The 23,503-nt window shown below is 34.5% G+C and overlaps 1 long non-coding RNA gene across 1 annotated transcript; it reads left to right on the forward strand.

Moving 5' to 3' along the window:
- Positions 1–18,905: 18,905 nt before the first annotated feature.
- Positions 18,906–20,871, forward strand: LOC132032377 (uncharacterized). Its single transcript, XR_009408435.1, has 3 exons — positions 18,906–20,036; positions 20,284–20,351; positions 20,597–20,871. It is a non-coding gene; the product is annotated as an uncharacterized LOC132032377 (long non-coding RNA).
- The last annotated feature ends 2,632 nt before the right edge of the window (positions 20,872–23,503 follow it).

Consider the following 23,503-nt stretch of genomic DNA (forward strand, 5'->3'; position numbering starts at 1 on the left):
TCCACAAAACTCTACAATTTTCTCTTTCAAGGGCGATTTTCAAAACAACAATGGCGATATTCGACTCAATTGCCATTCGCGCTCACAAGTTTTAATACATCAATGAATAAGTTTTCTAAAGTGAATAATTTCTAAAGGTCCTTTAATCTACGTTCAAAAAATTCCAATTTAGGCTAAAAAAAACTGCTGCATGTTGTTCATTTTAGTTTTTTTGGTTCCTTTTAGGGTTCTGCCACTTTTGTTCCTATTCTAGTGCTTTATTAGGTTTTTGCTTTGCTTGATTCTATAATTTCAAAATCTGAGATTTGAAATCAGTAAGTGCTCTTTAATTAACACTAAACCATGGAGACAACTTCTTTTATTTAAAAGACTTTAGCTCTTTCTATTTCGAGTTGCGTTTCGTACTTTGTACTCGTACTTAGTATCTCCATGATTTGGTCTATTTTCGGTTGCATTTGGTTGATTCTATTATTATGTTTTTATGTTTCCGCACCTTTCATATATTAAGAAAATCTTATTAGTAGTTCTTTTTTACTAGAGGGTTTTCCTAATGGGTTGTGACTCTGTCTGGTTTCTGTCACGACTTAGATGCCAGATTTTGGATCGTGACGATATGACTCCAAGGCCTAAAATGCTAATTTTCATTTTTAATGGTTGTTGAACTTCTTAGCTAAATAAGGCAAAATATGGGCGTGATTTATTGAAGCTATTGCCCAAATACGCAAAATCCAATAAACTACATGGGAATTTTTGCTTTGTATAGAAATTAAATTTTGTACTATATGGCGTTTTATCTAGGCCAACAGCTAGATTACTCAAACTTTTTTGGTCCAAGAATATTCTATGCTCAAAGTTTCACACTCAATGGTATAACATCAAAATTGACAATCATGTATAGTTTCAAAAGTATGAATAAAGCTATTATTCAACTGATAAACTATAATCTATTGTATGAACAAAGATACCAAACTACTGAGAAACAACCTATCGACTATCATACGAAGAAAGACGATTTTGTCAAGATACTTATTTTATGTTTAGTGTTTATAAAATATTTGAAAAATTTCCTACCAATAGTATTTAGATGAAATATGGTGCTCGAACAACGGAGTATTGTTGATCTCCGTCATACTTTCAAACTTCACGCCCTAGAAAGAAAGATATAATATAATAATGAAATATTTGATTGAAAAAAGAAATGGTTGATTAAAAACTACTTCGTCCGACCTATTTTATGTGAAGGGATTAATATTTGGGGAATCAAACAATTATATCTTTGATTGTACGATTTTTTCATCAAACTCTTTTAAAAATATATTGAATCATTAGTTATGTCGATTTGTAGTACTTTTCATGAGATTTTCAATTATGACAATTTTATTTTAAGAATGTGAAGAATCTATATCCAAATTTATACTCAAAATAAAGTACCAAATTTATACTCAAAATAAAGTGTTTTCACCATGGTACTTCGAACTCGTGTGTATTTTATGTATATATTTTTAAAATTGGTATAATATTATCTGCTGACACCCAATTAAAAGGCTAAATGGTGCACTTGGTTGAAGGTTGACGTATTTACCTAGAGAACTAGGGATCAATTCTCACTTATTAATACATTTTTCCTCTTTTTTTTTTTTTAGTGATGCACCCATGTTCTAGATTTTCCTCTTGTTGGAAGGGCCTATGAAGTTCATCCAACAAAAAAATTCCATTAAGACATAATACTCTGTAGCAAGAAACATATTTTTATATTTAAAAGTATAATATATTTAATATCACAAGTTAAATAATGGAAGACAGGGAGATGATCTATATTGGTGGTGATGATACATATAAAGGTGTTGATCATGAGTCATGTCATGTTAGCTAAAAATGAATTGAGTTAATAGAGGAAGGACAAATGAGTTAATAGAGGAAGGACATATAAAGAAACTACTAATTTGGTAATCTTAAAAAGAAGGTTAAGTAACCTACATTAATTAAATTTCATCAATATTACAAAACAACTTTACGCTATAAATGTATATAACTTAAAATTTACATCTATTATTTAAGCTTACCGATGGGAATTAACTTAGAATTGATATGTTCTATTCTTGAAATATTTTATCTTTTTGAAGGGGCGTGCAAGCCAAGATTTTAATGGTTTGGTCACTTACTCCTCTTTTTTGTGGCATTTATAGTGGATCACTTGAAAGGTTCTTCCGCGCAATTTGGTTTCTAATTGTTGGTTTTTACAAACTTTTGAATTTTTGTAATGAAACTTAAATGTATTCCCCTTTGGCCATCGAAAGGGGATAGTATTACTATTTGGGATCGTCTCCTGCAATTGAAGACCCCATTACTTTGTAGGTGATCGTTGTTGGGTTTTTTGGTGTGAACGGAAAATGGAGGTTTTATTTTTTGCGTCTTTTTTTAAAAAGCAAGGTCTATGAATTGTTACCGGGATTCATTTATTAATAATAATTCAAAGAAAACAAATTTCTTTACAATCAATGCAGAATGTAATAAATTAGAACTAGCTGCTATTAAATTTGAATTTATTACTATACTAATAGCCTATTTGGCCAAGTTTTTGGGAGGCCCAAAGTGCTTATTGTTAAAAAGTGAGGTGTTTGGTCAAGCTTTTGGAAAAAATAAGTGCTTCTGAGAGTAGCATAAGTTGGTTTTAAGTTAAAAGATCAATGATGGTAATGCGAGCTTATGGTGGGACAACTGGACTGGCATAGGAGCCATTGCAGAAATTATCTCAGTCCCTAACAGTCCGACATCTCAACCTGTGAATGATATCATTCAAGATGGACAGTGGCACATCGACCATATGAACTTTCCTGAATTTTTGGCAGAACATATCCTCTCTATTAAAATTGGTAATTATAATATCCCCGACTCCCCTGTTTGGATGCTTTCTAATAATGGTTTATTTTCTATTTCCTCTTCTTGGAATTGTATTAGACAGGCTCAGGATAAAGATCCCTTTGTGATAGACTATGGCACAAACTCCTTCCATTCAAGATGTCTTACTTGGCTTGAAGATTAGTAAAGAGGAAGCTTCCATTCTATGAGATGCTTGACAAATTTGGGTTACAAATGGATACTGATTGTGTATGTTGTAAAACTCCTCGAGATGAAACTATAAACCATACTTTTCTGATGGGGGATCTAGCAGCTGGATGATGGCAATATTTTGGTTCTTCTCTTGGGGTAGTCTGTGACTAAAATTCCGCTACGAACATGCTTGTTAAATGGTGGTCCATGAAGCCTTTGAATTCTATCCACCAAAGTATCCTTCGAATAACTCCTATCGTCATCTTTTGAGAAATTTGGAAAGCAAGATGTGCTTCAAAATATGGGACTACAAGAGTCTCCTTTTCTAGAGTGAAGCACCAGGTAATTTATCATATGAGATGAGCCATATTTAAGAATTTGGGCAACGTTGCTTTGCCATGGCAATGGCAATCCATTTGCGATCTAACTTCCTCGCTGTCACACCCTTAATCCGATAGGGTGTGATGGGCACCCGACCCTTACCTAGGGCCGAGCGAACCCACTGACTCTCATAATACTCATAATCATACTGGGCCTTAATCGTAACATAAATACATAATGAAAATCTTTCAGGAAATAAACTTGCTTTTCATCTTTCTCAAAACAATTAAAATCTCTAATCGTATGAAATCTGTAACATAATACATAATAATACGTCGGCTTACATAGCCGCTTACAAGACTGACATCTTATACACACGACACTGTCTGCAAAGTCTCTAACATGGAACATGAAACCATGGCATAATACTCTGACTTGGCAGCACTCCGGAGAAAATGGAGCTCGCCAGTCCCGCTGGAACATCTTCTGCTAATATCTTCAGCTCACCTGGTGTACCTGCGCGGCATGAAACGCAGCCCCCGAAGAAAGGGGGTCAGTACGGAATATGTACTGAGTATGTAAAGCATGACACATAGTAGCGGGATCATACTGAAGTAAAGAGCTTAGAAAAATCATAAGACTTGTCTTTGAAAACATAAATCATGCATATCAATGTCGTAAAATCATCGTAAAAACATGTAACGTGCCCCGGCCCTCTAATGAGGGACGGGGTGAGTAAAATCATAATATACATATATAAAGTGTACATATAACGTGCCCCGGCCCTCTAAGGAGGGACGCGGTAATCAAAATCATCATATGCGTACATGTAACGTGCCCGCCCTCCAAAGTGAGGGACGCGGTAAAGGAATCATCGTATGCCATCCCGGCCACCTCCCCCATATCATCATATCATATAACGTGCCCCGGCCCCGCTAGCAAGGGACGCGGTAAATATAACGTGCCCGGCCCTCAGCGAGGGACGCGGTGAACAATGCAATGAGGTGCACGAATACATGCCCTGGCCCGGGACACAGTGAAAGACATATTGAGGCTGGCACGAGCGAAGTAGTGAGAAACCATAGGCACATAAATCATTTTCAGAGACTCAATGAAGTAATCATAAACGAATCGCCATTTGAAAATCGGAACAATAGTTATATCAAAAATCTTTCGGACGGTACTCGGAAACATATCAAATATCATAAGTATGTCAAAGTATCGTAGGGACCATAGTCGTATATCAAATCATTCCGAGCCCGCCTATGAAAATCAAATCCATTATACGTTACAAAACTTTCTACGAACGTTTCAAAGCAATCCGGTTCTTTTTACAAAAGTTGCGGACATTTTTAGACATGAGATCTTTTAGGAACAAAATCCTTTATGCATTATTTGAAACCCAAGCATACATAAGACTTAAGGACTATATGAAATACGTCACATTATGGGGCAAATAAGAATCATATACATACTCGGAACGTAAAGTGGAATTACCCCAAGGCACAAGTCATGTCATACCTTAGTTACGTCTAAGACATGCCAAGAAGGAAAAGTAAGCCTTACATACCTTAGCCGCTTCCTAAGCTAATTCGAGCTTACGTCTCGGCTTCCCACGATCTACAATAATGTCATTAGGTATCAACCATTAGCCATAACACTTGAGAATCCAATTCCAAATTAACACTTTGTCTACAAAAATTTCGCAAAAGATTTCCCCTATAACTTCAACATCCCCGAGAATTCAACTCGGCCAAATCAACAACAACCAAACCAACAACCATACTAACAGTATCCATAAGTGATTCAAAACGCATTCTAACATTAATAATTCCTTTCTACACAATTCGACAACATTCCATTTATATTCAAATAAGCTACGTGCATTCAACCCAACATCATTGAGCATATGTTCAAGTGTTAATCCGAGACCATTCAAACACGATTCAAGAACATTTCAAGCAATTCACACAACATCCCAACAGCCCGGCCAACATGTAATGTCACCCGAAACTTACCATATTCCATAAGAGCAATGGCAACACATTTCATTCTTCCAAATTCATAAACTATATCGACAACTCCATACGTTAGCAACATCATTTTCATCAATTCAAGCAACTATATTAAAATCACATTACGTTCTAAATCAGCCCACAACAATTACGACTTCCATTTGAGTCATCAAACCTTCACTTTCATTACATAATCCACAACAAACAACAACCAAAACACTACATAAAATTAGCTCGACACTTTTACACCACACTACATATATTCGGCCAAGCACACACAACACCATATTTTCATGAATTCCATTCATTTCCACACTCCACAACATCCACAAACCATGCATAACACATGAAAATAAAGATTGAACCTTACCTTTCCATCCACCTTCTCTTCTCGGCTAAGCTTTGGACAAGGTAACAACAGATGATTTTCTTGCTCCAAAAACCACTCCACGTTAAAGAGGGCCTTCCAATTGGTAGAGAGACAAAGAGAAAATAATTTTTCATGAACACACTCTCCATGGCCATGTTCGGTCATAGTTGGCCGAACTCTCTCTCTCCTTTCTTCTTTCTTTTTCTCCTTCTTTCTTGAACTTTCTAATTATGGCAAGATGAATTGCCTTTCATGACCCACACACACACACACATATATATATAAGCATGTGGCCGGTCATGTGCATTTTTTTCCCTCTTTTTTTTTTTCAAATTTTCTTCAATTTTCTAGAAATTTCCAAGAGATGAAAATAATAAAGATGACTTAATAAGTCATCTAATACTACATATATTCTCCATACATGTGGCCTATGGCCCACAAGTCATGTGCATGGCCACATGGTCATTTTTTTCATGAATTTAAGTTTCCCAACACTTCACTTTTGACCCCAAATTTTCAGGGAATGTCTAACTTTCCATAGTTCATTTTTTTTTTGTTTGGTCCCAAATTTTCCTTAATGTTTCCATCCAACCAAATTCATACGCAACTTATGTGTTAAAACAAATTCGGAAATTAGTCTTACTCTTAACTTCCCATACTTAGCTCGGAATATCCCGACGTACCAAATACGGGACATAACATCCTTCCCCCCTTTAGAACATTCGTCCTCGAATGTTCAACTAGTCTCGTAAGGTCTTCTAAGGATCTTGGGGGGTTTCCCTTATCACCACGGCATGCAATCTCATCTATCGATTACGTTCCTTCTTCATTTTCTCTTTAGCCTCTCGAGTCGTCTCCTCCCTGCCGTTGTTTCGTCACACGAACTCGGATCCTTATAATTATACCACAAGTACCTAGGACTTTGCATCTCATTGACAATACCTCCAACAGATCCCAATGTATAGGAATTACGGGGTGTAATACCCTTTCCTCCTTGGGAACAGTTATCCCCCCTTAGGGTTCGATTATCAGTTGCTTAGTCCTACCTTAAAACATACGTCGCTTTCTTTCTTCTCGTTCTTACTTGATTCCTTCATTGCTTGCAATCCACTTTTTCCGCTTCCTTGCCTTCCTATAATTGACCAAAATTTAGCTAACATTTTACTCCTATCCGAATCTTGTCTCCATTACTATAGCCTTGACTTATCATGTCATAGCCATCTATCTCCCTACAGTGCTCCCTCTTTATCGTCCCTTTGCTCACATCTCCGATTTCCCCATATTAACGGTCCTTTCGTCAGTTTTTATTCCTTGTTAGCTTTCCGGTGCGGACTCTTTATAATTGTAGTTGGGTATAGCTTCCGCCGATAATTCATACGGTTCCATAGCATATGCTTTCATATTCAAGTCACTTAGTGGTCTATAAACCTTTTCCTAACATCCGGTGGATTCTTTTATTCCATTCATGAGAGTGGCATACTCTCCTTTCTCCTAATTTCCATTCGTGAGAACAGTATTTCCTCTTTCCTCCAAAATTTTCCAGGCCGCTAATCGCTGTTCTTTCTACTTCCACTGCCACTGTTATTCTAAGTGTCTCCTTGAGTCCGCTACCTCGAAGGTCTCTCTCGCTCTTTACTCTCCTGTCACTCATTATGTTGCACTCTCTGTAAGAATACGCGAAGGTGTTCTGATTAGTCCAAGGAATGCCTCAGCGCCGCTTTACTAATCCTTATGTTCTACCCCGTCTTCTCTTCTCTTGTCTGTCCTGCGGTATGGAAACGGGTCCTTCATTCAACCATAACCATGCCTCGTCTGGCCTCCGCACTAACTTCATTTTAGTAATTGGCTTAGACCATCGTTACATCTTTCCGTAGTGTTCCCGAAATATCACAACCACATTGTCCTTGCTAAGCCTTCGCTCTTCTTACCAAACACTTACTTAGTCTTATTCTTAGCATACCAATACTTGTGTGGCATCACCGTCCTTGCGCACTTGTATAAAATATGTTCAATCTTAAACATGGTTCTTCCGTCCTCGCTTATCCCGCTCTATACATCTTGTTCATACCGGAATTCGCTCGTCCTATTTTGTCATATTTCTTCCCCCCTTCCTTTAATCGCTCTTGACCCCCTCGCTTCCTACCGTAAAGGGTTTTCTATTCCCTCTCCTTCATTACTAACAAGTTGCAATAACATTAGCGAACACCTCTATAGCTAGCATCTCGACCCTTAATCTAGTATGGCACCACTATCCTTCCAGTTAGCTCTTTAAGTTGTCCGGTACCGTCCTCTTGTCATACCCCCTTTTTTTTTTTTTTCATAAACGCCCACTTTCTAGCGTCATGCCATTCAAAATCTCTACTAAAACTTCTCACACTACCTTAACTATCGTCCTGACTTTTATCCGCTTATTGCTGGTTTCCCAGTCTTTCTAACTTATTTTAGTAAGGGGGTCTCCTTTATAGCCTAGGCATCCATATCCAACACATTATCGTGCCAATTGTTTCTATCTCGCCTTTGCATTTCTCTCACCCGCTTCCCCCCTTTAGGGGTGTACTTATACCATTATCCATTTATATTTTGCCCCATGTCCTTATTTCCAATCTCAGTTAGGCAGTACTTTTATTCCGATAATAAATATCCCAAGTTTTCTCGGAGTATTATCTTTACCCCAACCTATATCGGGTGCTTCCTTTGGTATCCCCTCATCATTTCTCCCATTTGTGCCTATCTCTTCTTCTGTACACGAGAAATCTTATGCCCTCTTTGTATCATTCAGGATACATTACTCCTACATAATCCTTCTCTCATTTTCAAAACGTATTCCGTTCATCCACGTTTACCTGTATCATACCAGTCATCTTCTGACATTTATTCTCTCTTGTTTCTCCTCCTCCTACAACTTGGCCTTCCGTCGTCCCGACACTTATGGCACTCATTTTTTTTTTCCTCGTTTCTCGACTTTCTATAGCTTGGCTTTTCGTCGTTCCGTCACTTACGGCACTCGTGTCCTCCGTCACACAACATAACCTATTACTACACGGATGTCTCGCTTTCTTCTTATCTCCTTCTCCCGTTAGCTCCTCTTCCTTACCGACCTGATGATCCGTCCGTCCGCGCGACCTTTTATGGTTTCCGTCCGCTCCGTAAATTCTTATTTTCCTTAGATTAATCTAACTTCTTATTTGCCTCTTACGTCTGAATTTGTGAGACTTTTCAAAAACTTCCCAGGGGAGTCACCCATCCTGAAATTGCTCTCACGCCAGCACGCTTAACTTTGGAACTTTGATGGAATACGACGCTTTAACGCTTTCCTGACTGCGTCTACCTCACCGCACGACCTTCTACACATAATATTGAGTAAGTCGGAATCTTAACATATTCCCAAAACGCCCTCACAACACATCCCGGCAGCTGTCTTATTAATACATTCCTATCCGTCATAATTCTTCTCTTCTTTTCTTTCATACCCCAGTCTACTCGTATCATTACTTCCCGTGACTATAATCTCATCATATTTTCCTCCTACCTATCGATTCAACGATGCCTTAATACATATTACTCTATTCAAACCTACCGGTCCTCTCTAGATCATCTTTTAATATCGCTAGTCCATTCCAAATTCCTTATTACCATATCCCCATCGACCTCCCGTTTACTATTACTGCTAATTCCGCATTTTAACTTATTCTTCCAAAAGGGCGGCCGCACTTACGCTTGGTCAAATCCCATAGTTACTATTTATATGACCTTTTCCGGACATATTCCAAACTTACATCTTACTCTCGTATTATTTCCAAAAAAAAATTCGGCGAGTTTTAGTTTCCTCGTGTTCCTTATCTTGTCTCAAAACTCGCGCAGGAAATACCAACAGTGCCTCACGGGGCCATCACATACATATATCATATCATATCGTATCGTGTCACAGCCGCACAGGGCTCTCAATATTCATAAAAGTCTGAAAATAATGGACTTACCTCATAGGCCCAACATGACCACACGTGTTACCCTTTCTTGTTTACTTTCCCTTTTCAAACTTTTCAACTTTACCTTTCCATCGTACGTCAATACCGTACTTGACATATATCTTTCGTACCTTTACTTACCTGCGTGCTCTATAACTTCCCATATCGTTAATCGCCTTTTTTTTTTTTTTTGTCAATGCTGCTGCAATCACAGGTTAGCGTAAAGAAATCACATTTCCTATGACTTGGCTCTATGGAACGATCCAAGGAGTGAAAGAAAAGTAACCATCCTAGATGCCCCGTAGCCTCCTGTTTATAAATGTGGCCGGCTTCACACCATAAACAGGACTCTACCGGACACGACTTTGCAGACAACCCCTAGGACGAACTACTCTGATACCAATTTGTCACACCCTTAATCCGATAGGGTGTGATGGGCACCCGACCCTTACCTAGGGCCGAGCGAACCCACTGACTCTCATAATACTCATAATCATACTGGGCCTTAATCGTAACATAAATACATAATGAAAATCTTTCACGAAATAAACTTGCTTTTCATCTTTCTCAAAACAATTAAAATCTCTAATCGTATGAAATACGTAACATAATACATAATAATACGTCGGCTTACATAGCCGCTTACAAGACTGACATCTTATACACACGACACTGTCTGCAAAGTCTCTAACATGGAACATGAAACCATGGCATAATACTCTAACTTGGCAGCACTCCGGAGAAAATGGAGCTCGCCGATCCCGGCCGGAACATCTTCTCGCTAATATCTTGACTCACACAGGTGTACACACGCGGCATGAAACGCGACCCCGAAGAAAGGGGGTCGACGGAATATGTCGAGTATGTAAAAAGCATGACACATAGTAGCGGGATCATACTGAATTAAAGAGCTTAGAAAAATCATAAGACTTGTCTTTGAAAACATAAATCATGCATATCAATGTCGTAAAATCATCGTAAAAACATGTAACGTGCCCCGGCCCTCTAATGAGGGATGCGGTGAGTAAAATCATAATATACATATATAAAGTGTACATATAACGTGCCCGGCCCTCTAAGGAGGGACGCGGTAATCAAAATCATCATATGCATGTACATGTAACGTGCCCGGCCCTCTAGTGAGGGACGCGGTAAAAGGAATCATCGTATGCCATCCTGGCCACCTCCCCCATATCATCATATCATATAACGTGCCCCGGCCCCGCTAGCAAGGGACGCGGTAAATATAACGTGCCCCGGCCCTCTAGTGAGGGACGCGGTGAACAATGCAATGAGGTGCACGAATACATGCCCTGGCCCGGGACGCAGTGAAAGACATATTGAGGCTGGCACGAGCGGAGTAGTAAGAAACCATATGCACATAAATCATTTTCAGAGACTCAATGAAGTAATCATAAACGAATCTCCATTTGAAAATCGGAACAATAGTTATATCAAAAATCTTTCGGACGGTACTCGGAAACATATCAAATATCATAAGTATATCAAAGTATCGTAGGGACCATAGTCGTATATCAAATCATTCCGAGCCCGCCTATGAAAATCAAATCCATTATACGTTACAAAACTTTCTACGAACCTTTCAAAGCAATCCGGTTCTTTTTACAAAAGTTGCGGACATTTTTAGACATGAGATCTTTTAGGAACAAAATCCTTTATGCATTATTTGAAACCCAAGCATACATAAGACTTAAGGACTATATGAAATACGTCACATTATGGGGCAAATAAGAATCATATACATACTCGGAACGTAAGAGTGGAATTACCCCCAAGGCACAAGTCATGTCATACCTTAGTTACGTCTAAGACATGCCAAGAAGGAAAAAGTAAGCCTTACATACCTTAGCCGCTTCCTAAGCTAATTCGAGCTTACGTCTCGGCTTCCCACGATCTACAATAATGTCATTAGGTATCAACCATTAGCCATAACACTTGAGAATCCAATTCCAAATTAACACTTTGTCTACAAAAATTTCGGTAGCATTTCCCCTATAACTTCAACATCCCCGAGAATTCAACTCGGCCAAATCAACAACAACCAAACCAACAACCATACTAACAATATCCATAAGTGATTCAAAACGCATTCTAACATTAATAATTCCTTTCTACACAAGTCGACAACATTCCATTTATATTCAAATAAGCTACGTGCATTCAACCCAACATCATTGAGCATATGTTCAAGTGTTAATCCGAGACCATTCAAACACGATTCAAGAACATTACAAGCAATCCACACAACATCCCAACAGCCCGGCCAACATGTAATGTCACCCGAAACTTACCATATTCCATAAGAGCAATGGCAACACATTTCATTCTTCCAAATTCATAAACTATATCGACAACTCCATACGTTAGCAACATCATTTTCATCAATTCAAGCAACTATATTAAAATCACATTACGTTCTAAATCAGCCCACAACAATTACAACTTCCATTTGAGTCATCAAACCTTCACTTTCATTACATAATCCACAACAAACAACAACCAAAACACTACATAAAATTAGTTCGACACTTTTACACCACACTACATATATTCGGCCAAGCACACACAACACCATATTTTCATGAATTCCATTCATTTCCACACTCCACAACAACCACAAACCATGCATAACACATGAAAATAAAGATTGAACCTTACCTTTCCATCCACCTTCTCTTCTCGGCTAAGCTTTGGACAAGGTAACAACAGATGATTTTCTTGCTCCAACAACCACTCCACGTTAAAGAGGGCCTTCCAATTGGTAGAGAGACAAAGAGAAAATAATTTTTCATGAACACACTCTCCATGGCCATGTTCGGCCATAGTTGGCCGAACTCTCTCTCTCTCCTTTCTTCTTTCTTTTTCTCCTTCTTTCTTGAACTTTCTAATTATGGCAAGATGAATTGCCTTTCATGACTCACACACACACACACACATATATATATAAGCATGTGGCCGGTCATGTGCATTATTTTTTTCCCTCTTTTTTTTTCAAATTTTCTTCAATTTTCTAGAAATTTCCAAGAGATGAAAATAATAAAGATGACTTAATAAGTCATCTAATACTACATATATTCTCCATACATGTGGCCTATGGCCCACAAGTCATGTGCATGGCCACATGGTCATTTTTTTCATGAATTTAAGTTTCCCAACACTTCACTTTTGACCCCAAATTTTCATGGAATGTCTAACTTTCCATAGTTCATCTTTTTTTTTGTTTGGTCCAAAATTTTCCTTAATGTTTCAATCCAACCAAATTCATACGCAACTTATGTGTTAAAACAAAGTCGGAAATTAGTCTTACTCTTAACTTCCCACACTTAGCTCGGAATATCCCGACGTACCAAATACGGGACATAACACTCGCTTACTCCTCATATTGAGACCATTGTTGTTAAATGGGTTAAACCTAGGCCAGACTGGGTGAAAATTAATACGGATGGTAGTCGCAATAGGGATAATCAAATAGGGGCTGGAGGAATCGTGAGAAATTCGGATGGAAGCTTGATTATGGCCTTTGCTAGCAATATTGGAGCGGGCACAAGTAATTTAGGTGAAGCCAATGCTGCATATATGGGGGCTTCCGCGTGTACCTCGAATAGCTTCTCGAATTTTATCCTAAAATGTGATTCTCAATTGATTGTTAATATAATAAAAGGAAAAGTCAGTTTGGCATGGAATCTGCACAACATCATTATGGATATTAGAAGGATTCTCTCAAAATGCGATTCGAGATTCAACATGCTATAGAGAATCAAATCAGGTTGCGAATGCCTTGGCCAAATATGGGATAAACAATGCCGAAATCAGGATTTTTGATTCGAAGGAGCTTCCTATATCTGCTATCGGGCCATATATTCTAGACAAAACTCAACTGCCCTCCATAAGACATGGACATCACAAGAATAAATTTTTTTGAAAACTGTTTTTTGGCTATATTTTTCTCAATCTATGGGTTGTGAATTACCCATGTATAGTTCCCTGATGTAGGCTCGATGGCAGAGGTTTTTTGTCCTAGTCCCCCTCTGCCTCAGTTTTTCATATTTTTGTCAATCAATAAAAAGGTGGCGCCACTTATGGCGTGAATTATATATAAAAAAAAAAAAGTAAATCTTCCCCAAAAGTACTTTTTTTAAAAACACTTTTGAGAAGATCTTTTGTCTTATGGTAGCCTGCTTCAGTCCCCTTACGAAACTTTCGTTATTGGGTTAGTCATACACTTCACGTGTAAATACACTTACAAGCACTTTTCAAAAGCTTGGTCAAACACTTATTTCTGCTTAAAAGTGATTTTTAAAGTAATTGGTCAAACACAAAATGCTTCTAACCAGCCACAAAAACAATATTCAAACAATAGTTATAGCCTGTTCGGCCAAGCTTCTAAAATCAGCTTATTTTGAAAAGCGCTTTTCAAAATAAGCTGATTTTAGAAGCTTGGCCGAACAGGCTATAAATATTGTTTGAATCTTGTTTTTGTGGCTGCTTATGTGTAGAATTTGTCAATACCTCCTCTTTCTGTTGCTTTTGAATTTAGTTGTATACTGATCCATTATCACTTCTCATCTTGTATGTCTTGTATATTCTGGTGTCTTTTGCTCCTGATCTTGATATATTCTTGTACCCTGTTGAATCCAGCTGATTTTTTCCTGCTGTTGTTTGGTGTTTGTCCTTCTCTGAGTTACTTGTATTTCATATATATACTTCTACCGCTATTTTGATTCATTGTATGCGCTACCAGCAACTTCTACACACTTGCCCTAGGGGTAGGCTAAGGGAGTGAATCGATGATCTTGCTAGGTCTTTTAGATTCTCAATTACTATGTGTGCGTAGGTTAGAACGAGAGAGTGATCTAGCTGCAGTGCAATGCTTCCAGCTATAGTTCACTCCTATCCAATAGAGGTGAGCTACGTATATACCACTACAAGAAAATGTTAAGATTGTGACAAAATATTTGACACGGAGCAATTCCATCATAAATTGTGACAGAATTTTGACGGATCAACATTTCATCAATAAAATATTTTTAAAATCTTTTTTTTTCCATAAAAATTCCGAGAGTAACGAGTTTGTGACATATTTTAAATATAATGTTGTGACGGACGTACTTCCTCCACAAAATTAAGGCTGATGAGAAAAAACGACAACTATTTATCACAAATTCGTGACAAAAATTGTCGACAGCTTAAACATTCCGTAACAAATATAGTAAAAAGATAATTAATAATAAAATATATTAATTTGTGACAGATTTATTTCCGTCACAATAACAAAATTAGACAACTTTTTAGTTTTGCCCCCAAAAATTTCAATACTTTCAATTTTCCCATCCGAAACCCCTTTATTCGAGAATATTCCACAATCCTCTTTCACAAAACTCTCACTTCCACAAAACTCTACAATTTTCTCTTTCAAGGGCGATTTTCAAAACAACAATGGTGATATTCGACTCAGTTGCCATTCGCGCTCACAAGTTTTAATACATCAGTGAATAAGTTTTCTAAAGTGAATAATTTCTAAAGGTCCTTTAATCTACGTTCAAAAAATTCCAATTTAGGCTAAAAAAAAACTGCTGCTTGTTGTTCACTTTAGTTTTTTGGTTCCTTTTAGGGTTCTGCCACTTTTGTTCCTCTTCTAGTGCTTTATTAGGTTTTTGCTTTGCTTGATTCTATAAATTCAAAATCTGAGATTTGAAATCAGTAAGTGCTCTTTAATTACCACTAAACCATGGAGACAGCTTCTTTTATTTAAAAGACTTTAGCTCTTTTCTATTTCGAGTTGCGTTTCGTACTTTGTACTCAGACTTAGTATCTCCATGATTTGGTCTATTTTCGGTTGCATTTGGTTGATTCTATTATTATGTTTTTATGTTTCCGCACCTTTCATATATTAAGACAATCTTATTAGTAATTCTTTTTTACTAGAGGTTTTCCTAATGGGTTGTGACTCTGTCAGGTTTCTGTCACGACTTAGATGCCAGATTTTGGATCGTGACGATATGACTCCAAGGCCTAAAATGCTAATTTTCATTTTTAATGGTTGTTGAACTTCTTAGCTAAATAAGGCAAACTATGGGAGTGATTTATTGAAGCTATTGCCCAAATACGCAAAATCCAATAAACTACATGGGAATTTTTGCTTTGTATAGAAATTAAATTTTGTACTATATGGCGTTTTATCTCGGCAAACAGCTAGATTACTCAAACTTTTTTGGTCCACGAATATTCTATGCTCAAAGTTTCACACTCAATGGTATAACATCAAAATTGACAATCATGTATAGTTTCAAAAGTATGAATAAAGCTATTATTCAACTGATAAACTATAATCTATTGTATGAACAAAGATACCAAACTACTGAGAAACAACCTATCGACTATCATACGAAGAAAGACGATTTTGTCAAGATACTTATTTTATGTTTAGTGTTTATAAAATATTTGAAAAATTTCCTACCAATAGTATGTAGATGAAATATGGTGCTCGAACAACGGAATATTGTTGATCTCCGTCATACTTTCAAACTTCGCGCCCTAGAAAGAAAGATATAATATAATAATGAAATATTTGATTGAAAAAAGAAATGGTTGATTAAAAACTACTTCGTCCGTCCTATTTTATGTGTGTCGACACTACAACATAAGGCATCTATAGCTACGAAATCTTAGTTATGAATTTAAAAATTGTGGCTAATACCTAATAATAGCCACAAAATTTAAAATTTCGTGGCTATCTACAAATTCGTAAAAAAATTTAGCCACGAAATTAAATTGACAAAGCTAATTTCTCATTTTTGCTATAACTGCTAACAATCGTGGCAATAAACACCTAAATAGCTACAACTTTATTGCTATGAAAAAGTTCTGTAGCTAAATTATCACTTTTTTCCACGAGCTTAAACTTACTGTAGCAATAGTTAACCTTTTAGCCATATAAATTATTTGAAACAAAATGTTGTAGCTAAATAAATATTTTAGCTTCAAGATATAAGAAATTGTGGCAATAGTTAAATGATATAGCCGCAAAACTTTAGCTATAATAAAATTTCGTAGCTAATTATTAATTTTTGCCACGAATTGAAATTTACTGTAGTAATAGTAACTTTTTAGCCACAATAAATTATTTGAAACAAACATTGTAGCTAAATAAGTATTTTTGCTTCAAGTTATAAAAAATTATGGCAATAGTCCAATGATATAGGCACAAACTTTCTTGTTGAATAAAACTTCGTAGCTAATTATTAATTTTTTACCACGAGTTGAAACTTGTTGTAGCAATAATAACTTTTAGCCACAAAAAATTATTTAAAATAAAATATCATAGCTAAATAAATATTTTTGCTTTGAGTACTAATAAAGCGTTGAACACTTGACTTAATAGCTATAATCATCAGTTCCAAGTTTTGATTCGATGTCTTCAATAGTATCATTAGCTAAGGTGACATCAGTTTTGGTAATATCAATATTATAATTAAAAAAACATCAACCTTATCTAATAACGTGTGAATAACTAAATACATATAGAGGTTAAACAACTATAATCTTGTATAATTGCATTGTATAACATATTATATTTGTTTAATTTGGACAATAGAAAGTGTTATTAGATTCAAACTACTATGTTCTTGTATTTTTGTTGATCACTGTTGTATCTAATTTAAATAAACAAAAGTTGTCAAATTAATGGGTTAATGCTATTTTAATAACTTGATAGTTATTCAAGAATCTAATTAAAGCGCGAAAAAGATAAGAATTTTAATATAATTGACAAATGAGCATATAACAAACTAGCAATATTATTTAAGATGAAAATAGTTTTTAAAGAAAAATATAATTTAATTATGAAATCTATCGCTAATTTGACGCTAATATTTTAAAAATAAATGTCGTTGCTAACAATATTATATATAATAATTGTTTGTAGACAATATTGTTTTCACCATATAGACTATAATTTTCTAATTATGTAAACTATAAGAATATGTTTTCTTATACCTAGTTACACTAACAATGAAAAATTTAATGTGGTTGAATATGTAAGTCCATTAACAAAACGATTATATTATAAGATACTTATTAAATAAGTATTATCTATAAGTTTCAATTATAATTAAATTAACAATAAAATTTTATCCAATTAATAATTTAAGTAACAAATTATAAAGAATTTAAACAACTATGTTTATAGGTGCTTTACTAATTTAATCTAGACATAAAAAAATTGGTCTATTACTACTTTAATAGTTTATTAATCATATAATACTAAAAGTGGGAAGTCACATAATTGAAAGTTGGATCACTATTCGCTTCTTTTATCTTCCACATTAATAGTAATAATTTTGCACAACGTTTTCACCCCATTTTTATCTTTCTTGGCTTTTCATATCCGTTTACACTATCTACAAATTGCACAATAAATGACAGATCTAGAGCCTGTTTAGAAAGCCACCAGGTAATTGGAATTGAGTGTAATTAGGTGTAATTACACAGTACTTGACATTTTTGTTTGACCAAGTAATTACATGGTTAGGTGGGAATTGAGCGTAATTGAGAGGATGTAACTACACTCTCCAATTCTCAGAAAGGAAGGGGGGGGGGGGGGTTGCTCTGTGCTATTATTCTAATTTTTGAAACTACACCTCTTAACATTAGAAGGAATGAATCATTAACAAACTTGGCATATAATGAGTGATGTTATTAAAGCAGAATTTCGTCGTAAATAAAGTAATATACTTATATTTCCCCTTTACGTTGGAACTTACTTATGTTATGTTGAATTTGACTTAAGACTATTATATTAAGCTTTTTCTATTGGATTTTGAATTTAGGTTATGTTTTCGATTTTACTTTATTTGCTTTAGTATTATTGACTTGTTATTTCGCATTCCATAATGTTTATTTTTCACTTACGAGCTTGATATTTTTTTTTCGGTCAAACATTTGAATAATGTTAAGGAATTATATTTATAAATATTAATTTTTTTGTCAAACATCCAATCCATGACGTTCTCACAAAAAAGTCTGTTTTTAATTTTTAAAATTAATTAAAATTATAATATTATTAATTTAAAAAGTATGTATCAATTATTTGTTACAATATCAGTTACAAATATATGATTATTAATTAATATATTTTCAAGAAACAATGTGTTGTTAAATACCTAAAGAAACAATGTGTTGTTAAAATGCCTAATTTAATATCATTTATAAAGGCACATGTGTTTCAAATATTGATTTTTAATTTTTCATAATTAAATGTTATTTTTAAATTAAAGTAACTGTGTAATTACATTTGTGCAACCAAACAACATGCTGCAGCGGTCCATTTTGACCAGTAGCTCGGGTTTTTGCACCAGTTTTCACCCAAAATCCAACATCAATCCAAGGCCTTACAGACGCAAACAAAACATGCACAAATATATAAAAACACGCTACGGACTCAACCGCAGCCTCAGAATTCCCAACGGAGGTCTAGTTTTCTAAGTCACCCCGTAACGACCTAGCAGGTCATTACAGTTAAGAATATGGTTGATATACGTATGGTTGTACATCAAAACTAACTAATATATAATAATTTATATTTAATAAATTATTACTTGTAAGTTTTAATATAACAAATAATTATGTAATTTTATTTAATTGATTTTGAATATCTAATTATAGCACAATTAATATCCATGTGCTTGTATCTAACTACATTGATCACTAATTATATTAAATTTAAATTATCATATACATTATTGATTTTATGATGTAAATGCAATATTAATAACTTACTAGTTATCATAAATCTAATTGAACATTAAAAAACAACAAATATATTTCATAATTTTTTTCATACACATAATTAATTTATTTTGTCCTGCTTAATGTAGTTATGATTCTTTTTGTTTTTTTATAGGTATACTTAATTGTCATTGTTGTTATCTTATTTACATTATCGTATTTGCATATAAAAAAAAAAAATAGAAGACATATATAAAACAAGAAAAGAATGGCAATTAACTAAAGCTAAAAATCCAAAACCTAATCCTCATATTTTTTTTACCTCCAGCCGCCACAACCCTCTACGGTTCCTTATTCCCTTTGTCAATTCCACCCCAAATCTTATTCCATATCAAAAAATCATAAGGGGTTTTCTGGTGTTATGTAATGGAGTTGGGTAAATGACTAATCAATTTTTTTTTAGAATGGAGGGGCAAAAGTGTTGCCTATATTTTAAGTGATGGTTTCTCTGTATTAAATCTACATCAGCAAGAACTCCATAAATGGTCTATCATAAATTTGAAGCAGGTCTTTTTTCTTTTTGAATATGATTCTTTGTCTATTTTCTTTTCATGCAGATCTATTTATTGGTTACTTTCTATCATCCTCTTTATTGTTTTTAATGTATACTTCAACTTTCATTTGTAACTTTTGTTGGATTCGGTAGAAACATTTTTTTTCTTCCTCTTAGTTATTAATAGAGAAGAGAAAAGTTTGAAACTTTATGTTCCTTTGTAAGATTGGTATACCAATAATATATTTTTTTTGGTTGAAGGTTCTGAAATGCGATTAAGGAGATGCTATTGATCGCTTTTGATAGAATTATCTTGATCTTTCTCCAAGGTAGGTGGTTATTGATTTTTCTACTTAATATTCGCAATTTATCAAGTGGTAACGATCGAAATGTATATTTGGAGTTTTTCTATCAATTTTAAGATTAGTGAGAGTTTCATGATGAAAATACATGAGGATTTTTCATGAGAAGTTCATTCATGTATTTGTCATAATATATGATCGACTGTTACATATACTTATATAATCATTTAATTTATGTTTTTGATATTAATTTACTTTATCAAAATTAACAGGTACATTTATGGAATTACTATAGCAGAAGCAATGACAAACTAGAGGGTAGATATTGATCAAAGTAAGATTGGAGGCTGCGTGGGAGGAGAGAAATCAGAAGGTTGTGCGGCTTTGAGTCTCAAGCAAGATACTACTATTGTAATTGGTGTCATAGAAGAATTATGTATTGTGAATGTTTGAAATTTTAGATATGTAACTATATGTAAATTGAAACTTACTCTATATGTAAATTGAAACTTACTCTGGAATCCAATTTTTTTTCATTTGTATAGAAGAATTCTTCTAATTAACATTGCTTGTGGGTTATTCTTTAATTTGTAGCGATGAAATTTTTTTAGTTCGTAGCTAATTATTATATATATAATCACCAAAACTAGGGCCACACATTTTTTCTTTTCGTGGCATATGAAGAAAACATTTAGCTATAATTTATACATTTCATGGCAAAAAAAAAATGGATTCTTAGTTACATTTAAAAATATTTGTGGCAAATACTTCAATTTATAGCTATAGATTCTTAAACTTGTAGCTAAATACAATATTATTGCCACGAGACTAAAGTATCAAAAATAGCCACCAAATTTGTATTTTCATGGCAAATAAACTAAAAAATTTGCCACAAAAGAACACATTGTAGCTACTATATAAATATTGCTAAAAGTTTTATTTGTCGTGGCAAAAGGATATAATTATTTGCTATAAATATATTTTTCGTGGCAAGAATATGTTACACTCACAGCTACAACACAAAAAAATATTCGTAGCAATAAGTATTAGTCCTTAGCCACGGATCATGTAAAGTCTGTAACTAACTTTTAGCTACGCTACATTTTGCTACCGATGCTACGGAAAAAAATATTGTGGCTAAAGTGTTTAGCCACAAAAATTTTCATATTTAGCTACAATGTGTTTCGTAGCTATAGATGCCTTATGTTGTAGTGCGATTTGTAGTACTTTTCATGAGATTTTCAAGTATGACAATTTTATTTTAAGAATGTGAAGAATCTATATCCAAATTTATACTCAAAATAAAGTGTTTTCACCATGGTACTTCGAACTCATGTGTATTTTATGTATATATTTTTAAAATTGGTATAATATTATCTTCTGACACCCAATTAAAAGGCTAAATGGTGCACTTGGTTGAAGGTTGAGGTATTTACCTAGAGGACTAGGGATCAATTCCCACTTATTAATACATTTTTCCTTTTTTTTTTTTTTTTTTTTTTTTTAGTGATGCACCCATGTTCTAGATTTTCCTCTTGTTGGAAGGGCCTATGAAGTTCATCCAACAAAAAAATTCCATTAAGACATAATACTCTGTAGCAAGAAACATATTTTTATATTTAAAAGTATAATATATTTAATATCACAAGTTAATAATGGAAGACAGGGAGATGATTTATATTGGTGGTGATGATACATATAAAGGTGTTGATCATGAGTCATGTCATGTTAGCTAAAAATTAATTGAGTTAATAGAGGAAGGACAAATGAGTTAATAGAGGAAGGACATATAAAGATGGGGAGATGACTTTGGGTAGTGATGGAAGAAGAAAGGTTGGTGTGATGAGTTGACATGTCATGTTAGCTAAAAATGAATTGAGTTAATAGAGGAAGGACAAATTTAAACCACTTTTAAAATATCAAGGGCATAGCGTATATGAACCGATAGTATAACGTTAAAGGAATATATGGGTCAATAGTATAATGGTAATAGTAAACCTTTTTAAATAGTAGAGTGACAAATATAATGCTTTTCCCTAATAGACTAGGCCAAAAAATCGTGTTTACATGTTCGGAGCTCCTATTTTACTTCTATGTTATTCAAATGTTACAATAACCACGATTGATTAGTATTCATGACCAAAATTTGCTGTCACACTATTCATAAACTGAATTTCACGAATTTCAACGTTTTCTGGATAGTAAAATTAAAATAGATTTTATTTATTTATCTATTTAACGAATCAAGAGAGATTTATTATTTTATTCCAGTATTACTCCTATCATTAAGTAACAATATAAAGTACTCCTTATGTCCCATTTTAAGTGTTTTAATTTGATTAGACACGGAATTTAAGAAATAAAGAGATACTTATGAATTTTGTATTCCTGAACTAAAGATGTGTATAATGTACTAAAATATACTTTGAATATTGTGGTTATAAATTTGTCATGTAGTATGTTTGAGTTGCCACCTTACTAAATGTATAAATGAACATTCTTTTTGGGACAAATCAAAAGGAAAGCAAGACACTTAAACTGGGAGTGAGAACAGTATCAATAAGTCAAAAAGCATAATTAATAAGGATAATTTAATAAAATAACTCCCTAATAAATAGCTTCTTAAAAAGAGTGTCAAGTCAACAAGAGTCAAGTGAAAATGAACGGACGAGGTATTTAGGGAGAAAAAGAAGATAAATTGAGAATGACGGAAGAAGGATGCAAGAATGGGAAAAGGCCCATCTTTTCATTCCCCAATATGGGAAATTTTCTAAACAGAGTGGCTAACCATTTATAAATCTATCAGACCACATTCATTAGTATTTAGGTAGACCATCTCTTTCCTAGATTTTATTTAGTTCTAGGCCAGCTAAGGAATGCAAGAGACTACAAATTAAGTAATTTCTATTATCACGCTAAAATCTTTTTGTATTCATGTGTGCTTTCATGCAGACTGCAGAGTTAAACCTTTCAGGTCCATTATTAAAATTTTTTGAATCGTCTCGTTTAAAAGAGCCAATTGGAAAATGGAAAGAGAATCTTTCGGCCATCCATGGACGATGAACAACTTATCCTAGCTTTTGTATTTTCCTGTAAATTAACGCCTATTACCACAAAGGCACAAACAGTAATGAATCCAATGATATTGTTAGGAAATTTTACCCTCCTTTATGTTTTAG

The sequence above is a fragment of the Lycium ferocissimum genome, chromosome 10, assembly GCF_029784015.1.
Source record: "Lycium ferocissimum isolate CSIRO_LF1 chromosome 10, AGI_CSIRO_Lferr_CH_V1, whole genome shotgun sequence".
In the NCBI taxonomy this organism is placed as follows: domain Eukaryota; kingdom Viridiplantae; phylum Streptophyta; class Magnoliopsida; order Solanales; family Solanaceae; genus Lycium; species Lycium ferocissimum.